We start from the raw sequence: 18,825 nt of genomic DNA on the forward strand, positions 1-18,825 counted from the left end.
TTTATATCACTGAAGCTAAAGCAAATTATCCTGTTCATTGGGTAAAAATGGACTGCTTAATGTGTGGACACTGCAGTGCAATTTAAAAAAAATTCTGTAATTGTATTTTCAAAACTTCAGAATTTGAGCGTCAGTGTTCTCTCTTTTTTTCATATGAGAAAAGAAAATTCCCTTGAAAATCATATGAAGCTTGGACAAAAATTGCATAGCTTTATTCTTAGGATCACTGTGTAGAGTCTTCATGATTCAAAAGACACAAGGGAATCTTCAATTCATCTTTTAGAGAAGACATTCCACCTCACATGATATCAACCAGGAGAATGTTGCTGGCAATCAAAGCGCTGGAGTGAAGAAGCTGGGTGCTGCCTTATACACTAGGCTTATATTTTCTACCAATGCCATGTCCACTGTACCAGCACCTGGAACTACACAGCCATAATCAGTAGCATTTTTAACAGCTGTCAAGCCATCTCTTATTGCATCTTTGATTTGAGTGAATTTTGCTTATTTGGTCCATTGACCACTAAAATGACAGAGTGAGGATGGTTACATTGATCAATAAAGGTGAATTTCTCTTCTCCCAATGCATACTCATAGACAAGTCCTGCATGTCCCAAACAATCAGTATTTAGGTCATGAAAAGAATTCCACTGCAAGCAAGGGTCAGCCTTTCCATATTTCTTCTTTTAGCTCTACAGAGAGCTACTATGCCTTCTTTTGTTAGAGCATCTAAGGAAATGAGGTCAATTCCCTTTTGGTTAACAACAAATCTTTTATCTGAATCACCGCAGACTTTCTTTTTCAGTTCTATTATTTTTTAACTCTATCTTCAATTAGTTTTCTTTCAGTATTTACAAGTTTCTTTCTTTCTTGTGCACTCTTGTAAAATAAAGCCAGAATTTACTTCCATTTTTTCATATTCTAATGACACATTGCATGTAAGGACATATGCATCTTTTTTTTTTTTTTCACATCAGGATGTCATGCCCCAAGGTTCAAACAAGACCTCTGATTAAGCTTGTATCAGTTTCAAAATTATGTTTCATCTCCATGATCTCAACAACAGAGAGATCAATTGGTTCATCTTGTTTTTTAATGGTGAAAATGGAGTCCACTACAGCCTCTGTTAAGACATTAGCAAGGTCAGCATGCACTTTAGTACGAGGAGATGTTCTAGCCACATCTATAAATGTTTCCCTGTCCATTTCTTTGTTTACTTTGGCTTGTTCTAAAAACTGAAGTGCCTTTCCTTTGCAGCTTCAAATCCTTCTGTTATTCAGGGATAAAGACCTTCAGAAATGCAGAGGGCCTGTTTCAGCAACTTGTCAATGATTAGGTCATTGGAAGTGGTGTCATCACCAGTTATGTCATCCTGGGCTGTTGCTACTTTGCCTTGTAAGGCAGCTGTTGGGTGTTGAATTTGTATTTCATGAAGCATCACATTACCATATTTAGTAAATTTAATGTCTCTGGTACCAGAAATAAGCATCTCCACGGCTCACTTAGTCTCCAAGTTGGTCCTCAGCAAATCCTGACCCTTAGACCACACTGATGTTGACTATCAGTACTGCTTGAGCTTGGGCCACCTCAGCCTCAGGATTCAGGATTTTCACATCCACCATAGCTAACCAGCACAGGAAGAGCTGTTTCTTTCTTTTCTTTTCTTTTCTTTTCTTTTTTTTTTGAAAATAGTGCCTAAAACAGAATTTACTCTTAATACGTATTTGATAAAGAATGGATCTGGTCATTTAATTAAATAGGAAGTGTTTGCTCTCAAGTGGTATTGGAAGGCTTAATGTCACTTTTTTGTAATTGCTTTTGACTTGTTTGAAGAAGACTCTATAATAGTATTTTAATATAGCAGTATCTCATTATAACAATGGGAGATATTGACCATATATTAACCACTAGGAGTGATTAATTAAACACTTTAATCTGAACATTTGTGGTCCTGAAAATTTTTAGTCTTTCATGGGGAAAAAAAGGAAACTAACTTTACTAAAATGCTTTAAATTTACTATAATTGAATGGTAAGCATTTATACACACATTATTATATATTCTTATCAAAATTTTGTGATATAGATTTTTAAAATTAATTTTTGAATGCACTTTACTTAAGGACACATAGCTGATGTCTTCATGAAGCTTCTAAACTACTAAATTCTTTGCTCTTCCCCAAACTCCTTCATGTAAGATAAAAGTAAAGTAAGATTCCAATCTAAAGTAAGTTCATCAGACTTCTGTGGATCAAATAAGCATAAAGTAAAATTTTGGAATATGGTAATAATGCTGTAGTATTAAATATTTTAAGTATATGAAAAATATGAATATTCACAGAATAAGAAACCTGAAATAGTACTTTAGAAACCAAGTTAGTTAAAATGTTCAAGTCATAGTCTCATTTCTTTTTGCAATATCTAGCCTCACCAGGATATCCTCCACAACAGAGTGAGCTTTGAAGTTCACAAAATTTGATTCAACATTGGCATATCGACCTGACTTCAAAGGGATTTACACTGCTGAAGAATTTCACTGAGTTCAAGAAAGAAAGGAGAATCTCAACTTCCTGTGAAATCTAACTTCAGAGTACCTGGTACCTTCAACAAAATTAGGTATATTTGGGTATCAAAAACAGAGATTTGAAAGTACATTTCAATTCACACAGAATATTTCTTTTTAATTTCCTGTTTGGTGAATATTTATTGCGATGTGACAATAGGAAAACTAAAAGTTGTAAGTTTAGTATTTCAGAGATAAAGCTTTGCTGAAGCCTATATTTAATTCTAGGAAGTCACATGGACATAAACTTATTTTCCCCTGCCCATTTATTTGTGCAGCGCTGGTCTACCAGTCTCATTTTTACCTTTTCCACAAAGCCTTTCCCTAAAACTCCACTTATTTTTCATAATCATGAGTTTGGGAACTTGATTTCATTTAATTTAATACTTCAATTTCCAGCCTGACAATTACTTTTAGAAGTTTCCTTCAATGTATCTTGCACTTTTCTTCTCTTTCTTGTGGTCATGGGTTCCCCCAACACCCAAATGCCACCACCGCTCCCTTTCCTCACCCCATTCCATTATAGCATTGCTAAAATTTAGAATTACGGAAGTGTTACTTATCCTAAAAGGCCCACTCAATTTTTCCCATTTTTCACTGATTCTCATTATTTCAAAACTATATATTTTAGCATGTAAACATTCACCCATATGAATGAAAGACTGTAAATCATTTGTATCCCCCAATTGGTCCTTGCCTCTAATTCCAGTAAAGAAAAAAAAATATTTAACTGTTTTGAATCAAACTGTTAGATTGGACCTTTATGAAACCCTCCCTGTCACATATAACATATATACAGGGTGAGAAGAAAGTGATGATTAAATTCATAGTTACTAAGTAAGGTCAATTTCTTGGAGGATAAATACACTGCAATTAATAACAGTGTCTATTCTTTATTTTATACAGAATCATTTCATATGCATTATCTCTTAACTCTCATAACGATCCTATTGATTTTCAGATTTTACACAAATGAGGTATTTGAAAGAGTATTCCTTTTGGAGAGCCTGATATCCAGGAATAGAAATTTTAATAACTACCTTTCATTTGGCTATTTTTATAGGTGAGGCACTATGCTAACCTATCAGGAAAGTGCTATTAGTATCTCCATTTTGTTAATGAGGACATTAAGATTTAGAGCGATTAAATCACTCACCCATGCTTACAGAGCCAGAGTCCATATTCAGCTCCAGAACTTTCTCCAGAGCAAAAGCTCTTAACTAGTATGCTTATTAGAGAGTTTAGAACTGAAAGTACCTTAGAATTCATTTAGTCCAAACTTCTCATTTTACAGGTGAAGAAATTGAGGCAGAAAATGGTTTTTTGCTCAAGTCCATAATGCTCTTCAACTAAAACCATCCTTCAAGCCTCTGCACTCTGCCTCCACCACCTCAGCCTGCCACGGCTGCTCCTCACTGTCATCGTTAGGAAAAATCCATGGTCTACACCTCTTTTCAAGGGTCAGAGCCTACTGGCTGATAATGTCTAGCATCTCATTAATTCACTTTCATAAAAAGTATAACTCCAGATCTTCTTTTGACCCTACACAATGGGGGTAAAAGGTGAGGTCTTAGAAACAGGTAGTGGGTTTACTTTTGGAGCCCTATTTGGGAAGCAACAAACCTACTAAGTATGTTGATTCTTCATTTCTGTTAATGAAATAAGTTTTAGTGAAGCCATTTGTAACTCTTGGGAGCTAACACTTCTTCAAAGCAAGGATAGATATATTAGTGAGGGCTCCCCAAAGAAACAGAATTTATAAGCTGTATATATATAAACTTATTGTGAGACTTGGGTTATGCAATCATGGAGACCAAGAAATCCCATAGCCTGCAGTCTATGAACTTGAGAACCAAGAGCTGTAATTCAGTCTGAGTCTGTCTGAAGGCCTGAGAACCAGGAGAGCCTATGGCATAAATTCCAATCTGTGTCCCAAACCTGAGAACATGGAGCCCCAGAGTCCCAGGGAAGGAGGGTACGGATGTCTCTGCTCAAACACAGAGAGAATTTGCCCTCTCCTTACCTTTTTATTCTATTCAGACCCTCAGAGAGTTGGGTGACACACACCTGTATTGGGGAGGGCCATCTACTTTACTTAGTTCACCAATTCAAATGCTAATCTCTTCCAGAAAAACTCGCACAGATCCTCACAGATCTGTGAGGGTAGCTATCTTGGTACCCTTTAGCTCAGTCAAGCTGACATATAAAACTAACCATTACATTGGGGTATGAGACTGAGGGCAGGTGTTTTATATTAATTCTGGCACTGGGCTCAGGCTTTGGTTAGGGAAAGAACACATTTTCTACAAGTGTGTTCAGAGTCCTGTTTTTCTTCCCTGGCAGCTTCTAAGACAAACTAAGTTCATTCTGCTCCCAAAAACAACAACAAAAAACAAACACAAAAAAACAAAAGACAACAAAAAAACCTCTTATAACAATCTTAAACCTATTCAATAAAATGTATACATGAGAAGATTTAAAACATTTACTTCATTTTCATTTGAGATAATTTATATTTTAACAGTTTAAACAGTTTTATTGTGCTGTTTTGATGCTAAAGATACATAAGATGAAAAAGATATAGTTCCTGCACAGAATGATTTAAATTGCAGTGGGAGAGATGATTATATAAATAGAATATTTAAGCATATTGTGGTAACTCAGTACTAAAAAAGTCATTTTGCTTTTGAATAAAAGACAAAATTAATTAGTACTATGTAGTATTTTATTTTTTTAAATATTGACTTCTTTTTTTATTTTTTAATGTTTATTTATTTTTGAGAGAGAGTATGATCAGGGGAGAGGCAGAGAGAGGGAGACACAGAATTGGAAGCAGGATCCAGGCTCTGAGCTGTTAGCATGGAGCCCAATGCGGGGCTCAACTTACCAACTGTGAGATTATGACATGAGCTGAAGTCGGACACTTAACCAACTGAGCCATCCAGGCGCCCCTTAAATATTGACTTCTAAGGAAAATTATTAAGAAGGATAATAATCAATTTATTAAAAATAAAGTAATTTGGATATGTTTTGGGGAAAAAGTGGGTTAATTACACAGCTTAACTTGGAAATTTTAGACCTCAAAATGTTGTTTCTTTGGATTTTTTTCATAAAGCTAGCTGTAGCAGAGATTGCTAGCTGGTTAACAAACATGGTTCTTTTCCTACTGGGGACATAGCAAGTTTAAATTTCCTATCATACTTTCAGCTGGGCTTGACAGTGGCTGAGTTCTCATCAATAGAATGTGAATAGAGAATGGGCACCACTTCAAAGCATGACCATAAAAACTTCCCATGTGTAAACCCTATGCATTTTTTCTCCTTCCATTTTGATGTAGATGAGCATAATGATTGGTGGAATAGGGGACCCATCCATGGAATGGTCCTTGAGTCCTTAAGTCACTGAGTAGAGGAGAATCTCCCAATAATCAGGGTCATCTTTTCATGGCTTTTAAGCGAACAAGAAATAAGATTCAATAATATTTGGGCCATTATAATTTGGGCTTTATTTTAAACATCAGACAGCATTATCCTAATATGCCAGTGTTATTCTTTTAACTGAAATATCAACAGAATCCTAGCTATTTTGTCAATTAACCTAAGGGTTATTTTGTCAATTAACCTAAGGGTTAATTGAGCATGATTTATAGAATCACAGAATTTTAAGGCACAGATTATGGAGAATATTAGCCATAGGACATTAGACACAATTTAGTCCAGTAGTCTCATTTTAGAGATGAGGAAATTGATTTAAATTACCAAGAGAGGGGTGCCTGAGTGGCTCATGTGGTTAAGCATCTGACTTCGACTCAGGTCATGATCTCACAGCTCATGAGTTTGAGCCCCGCGTCAGGCTCTGCACTGACAGCTCAGAGCCTGGAGCCTGCTTTGGATTCTGTATTTCCCTCTCTCTCTGCCCCTCCCCTGCTCATGTTCTCTCTCTCTCTCTCTCTCTCTCTCTCTCTCTCTTTCTCTCTCTCTGTCTCAAAAATAAATAAACATTAAAAAAAATAATAATAAATTACCAAGAGCAATTCCATCCCCTTCTCTTTGTTCCCTCAGCTCTAAGGTTAATAACTGTTTTTATAATTGCTACCTTTCTTCTCTCTTCTAACCTTTTCAGTTATCTCATTAACAACTTCGTAGCTAGTTAACAATCCTTCATATTGAAAACCATTGGTATGATTTCTGTGTTTTTTCTGGAGCCTGTGTGTGGACACAAATGGTCTTCCTTTCTTGGTGACTGAAGCAAACAAGGATATGAAGTAAATTATAAGGTATCCTGATTGTCTCTTCTGAAATTGTCAAAAAAGGGTAGAAACAAATTTCAGTGGTCTCAAATGCTTCCTTCCACACTGGATCATGGTGGAGATAAATGGCACAAATGTTGTTCCAGAATGGCTTGGACTCTTTATTAGCTTTGTTTTATGCAAAGACATACATAGATGCTTTAGTGTAGTTGAGAATGACTAACATAAGCTATAGTCATTATATGGATAATTCTAAAAAATCAGTTTTTGAAAACCGTAGGTTAAAAACTAGAATTCTTGTGTTCTTCTGTATTCAATGTCCTCCTCTTAGGAATTGCTTAAAACTTTTAGCAAGGTGAACTTAAAGAATTTCTCTGTTTACTAAATCTTAATTTCTCATTTATATTGTCTAGATATTCTGGATTTCTTTTTTTCAGCCTAACATTTTTCTCTCCTGGGGAAGTGAAGTAAACATTTCTATGCATTACGATCCTTATATTTAATGAAAAATTCTTAGCTCCATCTAAATGCTTGTCCCAAATAGAGTCAGGCTATTTATTACTTGTATTTTCAGAAAGATTCATTCACTCTACATGTATTCTAAGATGTAAGATGTATTGCCCATTGCTTTTTATCCAGACATGACTTTTCTACCTCTGTGCTTCACCCTGCAGATTCATCATACATCTATGTTCCTCACCCAGCTGCTTCTGACTTTTCTCCCACAGTGGGGACAACAGGAATCCTACCCTGCTTCCTTTTTGATTAGTGGAGAATCTCAGACTAGAAAGAGATTGAAACTTTTCTACATTATGAAAAACAGAGTCAATATCCCACTTCTTAAGTAAAATAATTAAGCATATGCCTTTTGCTATAGCTGCTCAGGAGTCTTACTGTTTAACTGTTGCATTTCTGGGAGTTGTCCTCCTTTCCCAGTACACTTATCCATTTTGTGCTTGACACATATCTGGGATGCATTCTGAAGGGCATGGGCAATGGCTAATTCAGTTGCCTCTCACAACTGTCCTTCCCATGTAGCCCTAACTGTTACAGAACTCCAAGAGTATCTTCTTGTCCAACTTCCTTTTTTTTTCCAGAAAATGTCTGAGGATTTTTAAAGATTGCCTTGTCTTTCATATCAGATGCAGCTGATTGTCCTGAAGCTCAGATCTATTTTATAAGTTCACAAGTGAGAGTCACTCCTTACAGCCCAACAGATGTCTCAGGGGCTCAGGCCTACCAAAGCAAAATTGGTTAACAGTCTCACCCAGTATAAGGTATCTGCTAGCCCCATTGTCAGTTAGTGCCACTAAACAGAACTGAAATTGGGGTCCCTTTAAAAGCAAAATTTTGTCAATCTGATAGCAGAAGAGGAAGTCAGAGAGACTCAAAGAGTGAGAAGGACTCAACAAGCAACTGCTACTTTGAAGATGGAAAGGGCCCTGAGAGATGAGATGGAGGTGCTTTGGGAAAGAGAGAGAGGGGAACATGTGACAGCTATCAAGGAAATGGGATCTCAGTTCTACAACGACAAGGAAATGAATCCTGCCAACAACCTGAGTGAGATGAGAAGTGGATTCTTCACCTGGGCCTCCAGATAAAAGCCCAGCCTAGCAGATATGTTGATTTCATTCTTCTAACACTTGCAACAGAGAACCCAAGTGAGCCTACTTGAACTTCTGCCCAACAGAACTGTGTGATAATAAATGAATGTTTTTTCAAAATGCCAAGTTTGGACAACTTATTATTTAGAATTAGAAAAATAACACAGTTTCTTACCTGAATTTCACTATTATGAAAAAATTAAGAAATGAGATTTATCTTTGTGTTTATATTGGGCTCATACTGATTTGGGGGAAGAATTGTTAAATTGTTTTGAAAACTAGTATTTTAACTGTAACAGCCCCATATTTCCTTATAAACACACTACTTTTAATTTAAAAATTAATTTTATATGATAGACATTTCTATTTTATGTCTTGGTGATTTTCTTCCATAGTATAACAAGCCATAATAATAATAATTAACTCACAAAATCTGATGTATCTTAAAGCTTCTGATTATAAAAATACATATCATATATTTATATCATGAAATATGATTCAACAATAAAAAATAATAAATTATTGATAAATAAGACAATTTGGATGAGTATCAAGGAATTATTCTGAGCAAAAAACCCCACAAAAGTTTACATAGTGTATGATTCAATTTATAGAATATACTTGAAATGATAAAATTTACAGAAATGAAAAATCGATCAATGGTTGCTAAGGCTTAGGAACAGGACGATAGAAAAGGGTAAGAGGTATGTGTGTGTAAATAAGTATAGATCCTTTTCATGATGGAACTGTTCTGTATTATGATTGCATTGGTGGATATACTAACCTACACATGTAATAAAATTGTGTAAAACCAAATACACACACACACACAATAACACTCTCAAACTGGGTAGAATATCAGATATTGATAAATACTGAGTCAGTCTTGAAAGTATATACTTGAAAAAATATAATCAATCAAGAAATGAATTAAAATAAAGAACTTAGTGATACTATATGAAAGGCCTACTTTAGAAATTTAGAGTAATAGATTTATTTAATGTACTGACTCTAACCAAAAATTTAAAATATATTAAAACATTGAAAGAAAAATGACCTACTGCAAAAATATTTCCTTGGGTATAAAGACCCAAGTCATGACATCCAGGGCTAGTAAAAATCATGAATTGATGAGTGTAAGCAAAAATCCACTAGTGTTTCTATTACTTTGAGAAGGAATACTTCTACTTAGGTAGTCAGTAGAGACACCTTTGTGGTGAAGGAGGTGGAGAAAGTGGGAAACCCAAGATAACCCTTAGATATTAGGTCTAGATAAATGTCTTAATGGTGAAATCAATCACCAAGATGGGGATTATAGAAAAATAGAGTGATTGATAAGTGGGAAGACAATAATTTTTTGAGCCATATTGACTTTGGAGATCTCATAGGTGCAGGTAAGCTAGATTTCAAATTTGAATAACAGCCACTGGAAACTCAGAGTATGGAAAAAAATTTCCCAGGGTGAGTACAGAGTGAGATTTAAAAAAAAAAAAAAAGGTGGGGGCACAAAACCAGAATCTTGGAAAACAGGAATATTTAGGGTATGAAGAGGAAGGAAAGAAGGGTGAGAAGAAATAACCAAAGAAATTGAATGGGACCTAGCATCAATAGTGTAATGAAAACCAGGGAGGAGAGATTTTCAGGAAGGGAGTAATCAAACTTGTCAAACACAAGAGGTGTCAAATGAGAATCAGAATTGAAAAGAAGTACTTATAATAATTAATTGAGAAATGATTGTTGACTTCAGTTAAAACAGTTTCAGTTTAATGATTGGAGTTTGAGATGGGAGTAAGAATAGTAGGTAGACAGATGGTTGTTTTCAGTTGAGGATGAAATGGGAGGCAGGAAAGTGGTGACAGTCAATGGAAACTGTATTTGAGGACGTTTCCTGTTAAGAGCAGAAAAAAGAGGCCTGTAGGATCTAAGGACATAAATTTAAGCATAAGTTTCTGAAGTGCTTATACATAGATTGTGGGGAAGTAGCTAATAAAGACAGAAATTACAAATAATGAGAGTGAATGAAGAAAATTATAATGGAGCTCTGCCCCTAAATACATAAAAGTGAATATGATCCAATTTATATTTTTACATGTGCTTATATTTCTGGAATTGGAATTAAAAAGATATACTGCTGGCTTTAATTTATTTTTTCATGTCCTATGATTCATACAGAAGACTTTAGAATCAAAATGTAGGCCAAATAAAGTAATTCAAAATAACTACACAACTGATGGGATTAACAGGCTGTGACTATAGTGCAGCATAATTTATTTAGCTCAACACTTTTAAACCTTGTCATCGATGTGACAGCATATACTTGTTCTTTCCAACTAATATTTGATTAAGGCATTTTACAATCCCAATCACTATCACTGTGTGACATTCCATGGCCAGGAGTGTGTTATACAGCATTAATTCACACATAGATGCACTGATGGCACTTAGCCTTCAATATGAATGGATATTGCACATTTCATGCTCTGTCATGTCTCATTGCATAAATAGCCATGTGTGTGATGAGGTCCATAATCTGTGGCTATTTCACAACATTTTCAAATGCACTTGTCACAAATGGAGTAGCCAAGTACTTCATTAAGCAATCCTGTTCCAGAAAGCATGTGTCTCCAAAAGCAGGTTGGCATTTGAAGTAATAGAAGTTGCTTTTATCCGTGTAAGGTTGAAAAGGCACATGTAATTTTAGTAACTCTTAACTTACATCACATCTTTCCTTCAGAAGTCAAATGGTGTTCTGATAAGGCCTCTCATTTACCACTGTCACTTTTCTTTCTATTGAGTGGATATGCTCAGCTCTACCACTAGCTATTGGTAAACTTAGGGCTAGCATGTAACTTCTACAAGCTTCTGTTTTACATCTGTAAAACAGAGCCACATAGTAAGCTTACTATGAAGTTGACATTATACAAGATGATGTATATAAGGCCCCCAGAACCTGAAAAATAATACACTCCAAAATCTACATTTTATTTCCATATTATAAATGAGAAGTATAATAGTGTTTGTAACTACAAAAAAAACTAGATATAAAGCTGTAAAATTAGTCATGTACATATTCTGGACTCACCATAACTTTATGAAAATGTATTTTATTCTCTTTGGACTTGGATTTTAGAGACTTAGAGAGCACTGTGAATGTTTTATAGATTCCTGTTTTATTGATGATTGGCTTTACTATGAAAGTTCTTTCTAAATCTATGGTTACAACAGTTCCTAGAACATGTGACAAAGAAGGTAACATGCAGCAACAGCCCTCATAACGGGTACTGTCTGTCCATCTTTTTTTAGTGGCTTTGAAACTCTTTATCTAGGGGCACCTGGGTGACTCATTTGGTTAAGCATTCAACTTTCTCTCTCTCTCTCAAAAATAAATAAACATTAAAAGAAATCAAAGGGGCACCTGGGTGGCTTAGCTGGTTAAGTGTCTGATTTCCGCTCTGGTCATGATCTCGCGGTTCGTGAGTTCGGGCCCCGCATCAGGTTCTATACTGACAGCTCAGAGCCTGGATCCTGCTTCAGAATCTGTGTCTCCCTCTGTCTCTGCACCTTCCCTGCTCGTGCTCTGTCTGTCTGTCTCTCTCTCTCTCTCAAAAATAAATAATAAAAACATTAAAACAACAACAACAACAAAGACAATCTTGGCAGAGATTAGAGGACTCACCAGGAGTTTCCACATGAGCAGGTTAGCTCAAACTGTTCCCAGAAGGTCAGACTTTGATGAGTTCAGGGGGCCAAGACTTTCCCCAAGTGCTTAATCAAGTAACTGACAGCCTCCTTGTTTACACAACATGAATTCCCTGGGATTGAGGTCCCTTACCCCTTTTCCATCTCTGAAATTTTTTGTCTTAATACTTCAATAACTAGACCAGAGTCAGAGAAGTCAAAACAGTAACAAAAGAATAGGTTTTCCAAGAGACTCAAGCAGCCACATCAGGGAAGGCAGAACAATAATATACACCCAATGAAATAGAACTGCTGAAGCCCTGGCTATGCAAATAAAGTTTAAGGATATTCAAGTTCAGCACATACTCTCTCTCTCTCTTTCTCTCTCTCTCTCTCTCTCTCTCTCTCTCTCTCTCTCTCACACACACACACACACACACACAAGGGATTTGATGATTAGTGAACCAATTATTTTTCCACTTGAAATCTTGGTAAATACATTTAAGAAGCAGATAGTCACTGGTGAGACATGGGTTAGCAACCCAGAAGAGCCAATGTAACAAGTATTTCAAAGCACAGTGTAAAAAAACCAAAAACCAACAACAAAGAGAGAGAGAGAGAGAGAGAGAGAGAAAATGTAAGATAAAAATAGAGACTACAGATTAAAATAGAGAGAGATTCAGGGGACTTAATACACAGTAGCTTCAGAAAAACGCATGAAAAGAAAAAAAAGACTAATGAAGCTGAGGCAATAATTAAACAAATAATAGAAGTAAAATTATCGACCAAAGAAACATTGGTTTATAGACTGAAAGCTTCCTTGAGTTCCAGAACAGACATATAACAATGCAAATTCTAATGAAACTATTAGATCAAAAATATCACAAACTTCTAGACAGAATAAACAATTTTCCTGGAAAGGAAATGTAGAAAGATATTTGAGAACATGAAAAAATTCTGAGTATATATATCAACATAACATTCCAAACTTGAGAAAAGTATTTGAAAAAAGATCCTAAGCAAACATCATAGGAAAAATAATAAAGACTTCAAAATGAGGAAGTAAGAGGAATGAAAAATAAGTGATAAAAGAATCTTGTGATACATATTTATGAATAAGGATAGATTTTATAGAAATAGGGAATATAAAAGTTTAAAAAAATTGTTTTGAGATAGAAGGGAGCTATTGTAAGGGAAATTCCAGGTAGAATTAGACTGTCTCCAACACAGCAAAAAATTGAGAGTGAGTGAAGACAGAGAGAGAAATAAAATAACTACAACTCCAGAATGGAGAATGGAAATGGTAAAAAACAAAAGAGGGGATTAGAGCACTATAAATAAGAATATTGGAAAGATCTATCTTATTTGTGTTCAGAGAAATAGGAATTTGAACATCTTTCATGAAGAAATGATTGGAACATAGTGTTTGATTAGAAGATCAGGAAAGAAAATGTAATCATTAATAGATGGAAATCAACAGTAGAAATTCTGTATTATCAAGAAAAAGAACACTTGATCAAAGAAACAAAGATAAATTAAGTGAAAATGAGGAACCAATAAAGTAAAATAAGTGATAAACGTGAAAATATAGTAAATAAAACTGAGTATATCATTCATTACATATAATATTAACAGGCTAAAATCTTTCCATCAAAATAAAGAAACTATCAGACTGAAGTTGAAAAATACTCCCTATGCTGCTTACAATAAACACATCCTAAGCAGGGTGACAATTAAAATTTTAAATTAAGAAATGGAGAAGCACCTGGGTTCTTCTGGAATAGAGAAGCTCATTCAGTTCAGCGTCTAACTCTTGAGTTTTGTCTAAAGTCATGATCTCACAGTTTGTGAGTTTGACCTCCACATTGGCTCTGTGCTGACAGCCCAGAGCCTGCTTAGAAATCTCTATCTCCCTCTCTCTCTCTCTCTCTCTCTCTCTCTCTCTCTCTGCCCTTTCCCTGCTCACATGTTTTTGTTTGTCTGTCTGTCTGCCTGTCTCTCTCTCTCTCTCTCTCTCTCTCAAAATAAATAATAAATAAAACTTTAAAATTAAGAAATTAACAAATAGATAATAGGCTTATTCAAACAGAAGATAAGCAAGAGTGGTAATTTTGATGTTAGACAAGATGGAATTTAAGATTAAAAGCAATAAACAGGATAAAGGAGAACATCGTGTAATAAAAAGTCTTGCTTAAGAAAGAGATATGAGTTATAAATCTATATGTGCAAAATGAAAAAGCAGATAAAAACAGAAAATTGCAATTAGAAGTGAATGAAATTGGTAAAAATAGTTATATTGGAAATAATCACTACCATCCTCACAAAATCGGGTAGATTGAATAATGACTTGGATGGTTATAAGACAGTTCCAGAACTTAGATATTCCCTATTTTCGAGAAGAAGTAAAATAAAACATAAGTGGTTAGAGCACAATAAACTAAAGAAAATGGACATGATTTGCTTCTGCTATAGTCTTGCATTATATTATTCCAGAAAGGTTAATTTTAGTAAACTTTGAAACATGCAATAATTAAATTTAGAAAGTATTTGTTCCAGAAACGAGTGTTTCTTACTTCTCTTTTTGCTTATATTTAAGCAAGCCATGAACCAAAAAAAAACAAACAAACAAACAAACAATAAGAATTGGCCTATTGTAATTACATATTTACAATATTTGTGTCACAGTGATTTAGTATGAAATATGAAGCATGCTAGAAGGAGGGCAGAGTGTAGTCATATTCTTCGATACAGGAAAGGAGGAGAAGAGCACTAGAAAGTTGTTTACTGCTCTTTTGACTTTGTCTTTAGTTTGTAGGGGATATATTTCCCCTGTCGAGAGAAAACTTGCAAAAGCTCCAGTTTTTTGATGTATGGTATCTGAACTCCAAAGAGAATGTAATCTTTGTGGCAAGCGATCCAAAAGAAGTCCTCATGGAATTTGAGCAAGCTCTGAAAAATGTTAACTACAGCAGCAGGATGTTTCTCTAGAAATGCAAACTTCTAAGGATAAACAGTAAAGAGTGCAATCCTAGTTTATTCCATTTTTGTATCTGGTGTGTGCTAATAATTTCTATATTTCTAACAACCTCGGGGTGATCAGAGTGATTTTTGCTGCCAAAATATGTAAAAACACAATTAGACAAATGTTTGACTCTGACTCCTGGAGTCAAATTACATCCTTTACATATTTAAATGTATGATATCTCACACCTAAGGGATGTTTACCATTTCCATATTAGGAAAAAGCTCAGAATATTCACTGCAGAAAAAAACTATGTTTAGTACAGAGGTACATACATTCTTTTAATATCTAGCAATAAAATTATACTAATAATACTAAAATAGCTGTTAAGTTAATATGATATAATATAATGCTATGTTGCAAATTTCTTCTAGTAATATTCATTAAATGGAATTAATAGATAAGGTATTTATAATAGATATTTAGATATAATGTGAAATATTCTGCATAGTTTGAAAACCATACCTTATTATTTACATGTTTGATGACCTGAAATCAAATGCCTAATTAGTTGACAGCATTATCAGTTTTATACAGTTTTATGTGATGTGATTTTAAAAAACAAAAACACTGACAAGGAAACACTGATTTGTTTTTTCTTCTAATAAATCAATTATCTTGATTCCATTCAAACATAAAAGATCATACATCAAAGATAATTTAATTATCTGAATAATTAATTACACATCATCCAGAAATTTATATAAATTTTGAAACAATTTATATTTTCCCAATGGATCACCTTGTCTTAGCTTGAATCCTCTCAGAAACCAACCTGAGACATGGATTTGAGCACACATAGTTTATTTGGGAGAGGATCTGATCCCAGGAATCACCAGTGGGATAGTGGGAAGGTGAAACACAGATAAGAAGAAAGCCAATGTTAATTAATATTGAGTAAATCATTACTCTGTAACTGGGACCCAAGCCCCCAGAGGATCTTCAAGAGATTATAGAGCACCCTTCACTGTTTTCACACTTGAAGGGAAAAAATTCGATGGTTGAAGGCTGCTCCCAGGGAAACTACTTCCATGGAACTGCTCTGTAGAAGCATCTCTCCATTAGAGAATATTCTCAAGGGATGCACCGGTCACTGGAGCATGCCGTGGAAAGGTTTTGGGTTGGCATGCAAGAGGCAGAGCATGGGCAGGGCACTATCCCGTGCTTTTACACATTTTGAAGGCATAATGAAGCCCACAACATCTGTTTTCAACTAAAGAAAACGTAAAAAAAATGAGAAAATAAAACCGCAAGATTATGTCAGCTGGTTGACTAATGATAAATTTTACCTCAACTATTGTAATAAATGTTAGTGTGATATAGTGAAGAGTATGTGGGTTATATGTTTTAACACATTTGGGTTATATAAACAGTTCCATACATATATTCTTATAGCTGTGTGGCTTTTAGACAGTTTCTTGATCTTTTTGAACTTGTTTCCTCAGTGAGGGAAAAGACTGTCACATGAATTGCATTACAATGAACTGATATTAAATTATTTAAAATATCCCAAGAGCCTAATATAGTCCAGGTATACCTGATATTCAAAGAGTTACCCTCCTTCCTAGTAAGATCTGAAATTCTGGCTGAAGTGAAATCATTCTTTTACTGCTTGTTATTTTAGGCCCATGATAGATAAAGCATGATTCTCTAAGGCAAAACCTTGGCATTTGCCTAGATTATTCTCCTATGAGCATTTACTTTATATGAGGCTCCATTCTATTCATCAGTCTCTATGGAAAGCAAATTGTCATTATTCTTGACTATGAACCCATCCAGTAAGCATTATTATTATTAGTAGTAGTAGTACCATTATTATTAATCTCATATTATAGATAAGAAAATTGAGGCATGAGTAGTTGAATAAGTGAAGGGCTAGAATCTTAGAAAGCACAAATACAAAAAAAAATAAAATAAAAATCTGAGACAATAGCTACTTGATAAGCTAAATAAAATGAAAAGTAATAGTAAATGAGAGTATAAGGAAATGGAAAGATGAGTTGAAAGTAGAGTTATTAAAAAGAACTAAATGAAATAATAAAAAAACATAAAATAAACCAAAATGATTAATGGAAAAAGATTCATTTTGGGGACATTGAAAACAGAAAGGAAAAGAATTTTTGGCATTAACAGACACAGTAATAGAAAACAGATAAAGTTTCCCAGAAGACAGTGGAAGGGTACAATAATGAAAATTATGAGAAGTGAAGGAGAATGTGAAAAATAAAAAGCAAATTCTCAAATTCCAGTTTATAATTAAACCTAAAGGAGAGATCTGAAAAGCAAACAAAGTATCAGTAATTCCATTTCCTATATTTCATTTTATGATAACAAAAGCCATATGAATAAATAAGCATACTTGCCTTTTGATATCAAGTGATATCAAAGTGATGATATCAATAAAATTTCAAAATATGCTAAATCTGACATATCCACACACAAGGACCTGCTCATGAATGTTCTTAACAGCATTATTCATAAGTCAAAATGAGAACAACCTAGATGCCCATCAGCAGGTGAATTCATAGATATACCAGTACAAAGGAATACTATTCGGTTGTAAAAAAAGAATGGGAATGAGCTAATGATACATGCTAAGTAAAAAGAGCCAGATAAAAGATACAACATATTTCATGATTCTAACATATATTAAATATCAAAAAAAGGCAAATCTATAGGCAGAAAGTAGATTAGTGTGCTAGTAATTAGTAGGGGATATAGCAGTAACTAGTAGGTTGTCTAGAGTAGGGAGTAATGAGTGGCCAGATGAGGTTAACAGTTAATGGACATTAGGAATCTTAATGGAGTGATAAAAGTATTCAAATACTGTTTTCTGGTGATGTTTGTATAACTTGGTAAGTTTATTTTTATTTTTTTAAATTTTTTAAAATGTTTATTTATTTTTGAGAGAGAGAGAGAGACAGAGACAGAGAGTGAGCGGGGAGGGGCAGAGAGGAAGGGAGACACAAAATCTGAAGCAGGCTCCAGGCTCGGAGCTGTCAGCACAGAGCCTGGTGTGGGGCTTGAACTCATGAACGGCGAGATCATGACTTGAGCCAAAGTCGGATGTTTAACTGAGCCACCCAGGTGCCCCAGTAAGTTTATTTTTTTAAAAAAACATTGACTTGTACATGTAATAGGATGTGTAAAATATGCTTCAATAAAATTATAAATATGTTAAATTTTATACAAAACAGTAAGAAACATACTAAAGCTCTAAATGATAAAAGCAAACAAAAGACCTTACAAACAGCAATGAAGAGGAAATACAGACACACTTGGAACATATACATTTCAAATATATTAATAATAAAAAATGCAGATTAAAAGTGCTTGCAGAAGATTGTCTCCCAATCCTCCAGAGAGCTTATTAGGAAAGTTCCCTAGTCAAAGAGGAGAGGAAAGAATAACTGGATTTCATTACTCTAGGCAAGATATGCGACATCCAGATGGTTGAAAAGGAGCCCAGTTGTCCTCTCTGGGCAAGAGAAAAAGCAGTTGTGTCTGAGCTTGTGATATCTAATTGCCTCAGGATACTAGGGACACTGAGCCTTGGACTTCACATCTGAAAGTCAGCTGAGTGAGGCTCTGATTTAATGTTAACGGCCAGGCAGGTATGGGCCATGTAACCTGCCACATCAAGACTGACCAGATGCTTATGATTATCTACTGCAACAGTTCAAAAGCGAGAAGACATTTTAAAGCAAATAA

At 34.7% G+C, this 18,825-nt stretch overlaps 1 pseudogene; it reads right to left on the reverse strand.

The window, feature by feature from the left end:
- Positions 1-333: 333 nt before the first annotated feature.
- On the reverse strand, positions 334-1,622 carry LOC124514288 (T-complex protein 1 subunit zeta-like; annotated as a pseudogene).
- Positions 1,623-18,825: the final 17,203 nt, after the last annotated feature.

The sequence above is a fragment of the Lynx rufus genome, unplaced genomic scaffold (assembly GCF_022079265.1).
Source record: "Lynx rufus isolate CCGP_SWC_20201006 ecotype Redwood Valley unplaced genomic scaffold, mLynRuf1.p SCAF_2, whole genome shotgun sequence".
NCBI classification, from domain to species: domain Eukaryota; kingdom Metazoa; phylum Chordata; class Mammalia; order Carnivora; family Felidae; genus Lynx; species Lynx rufus.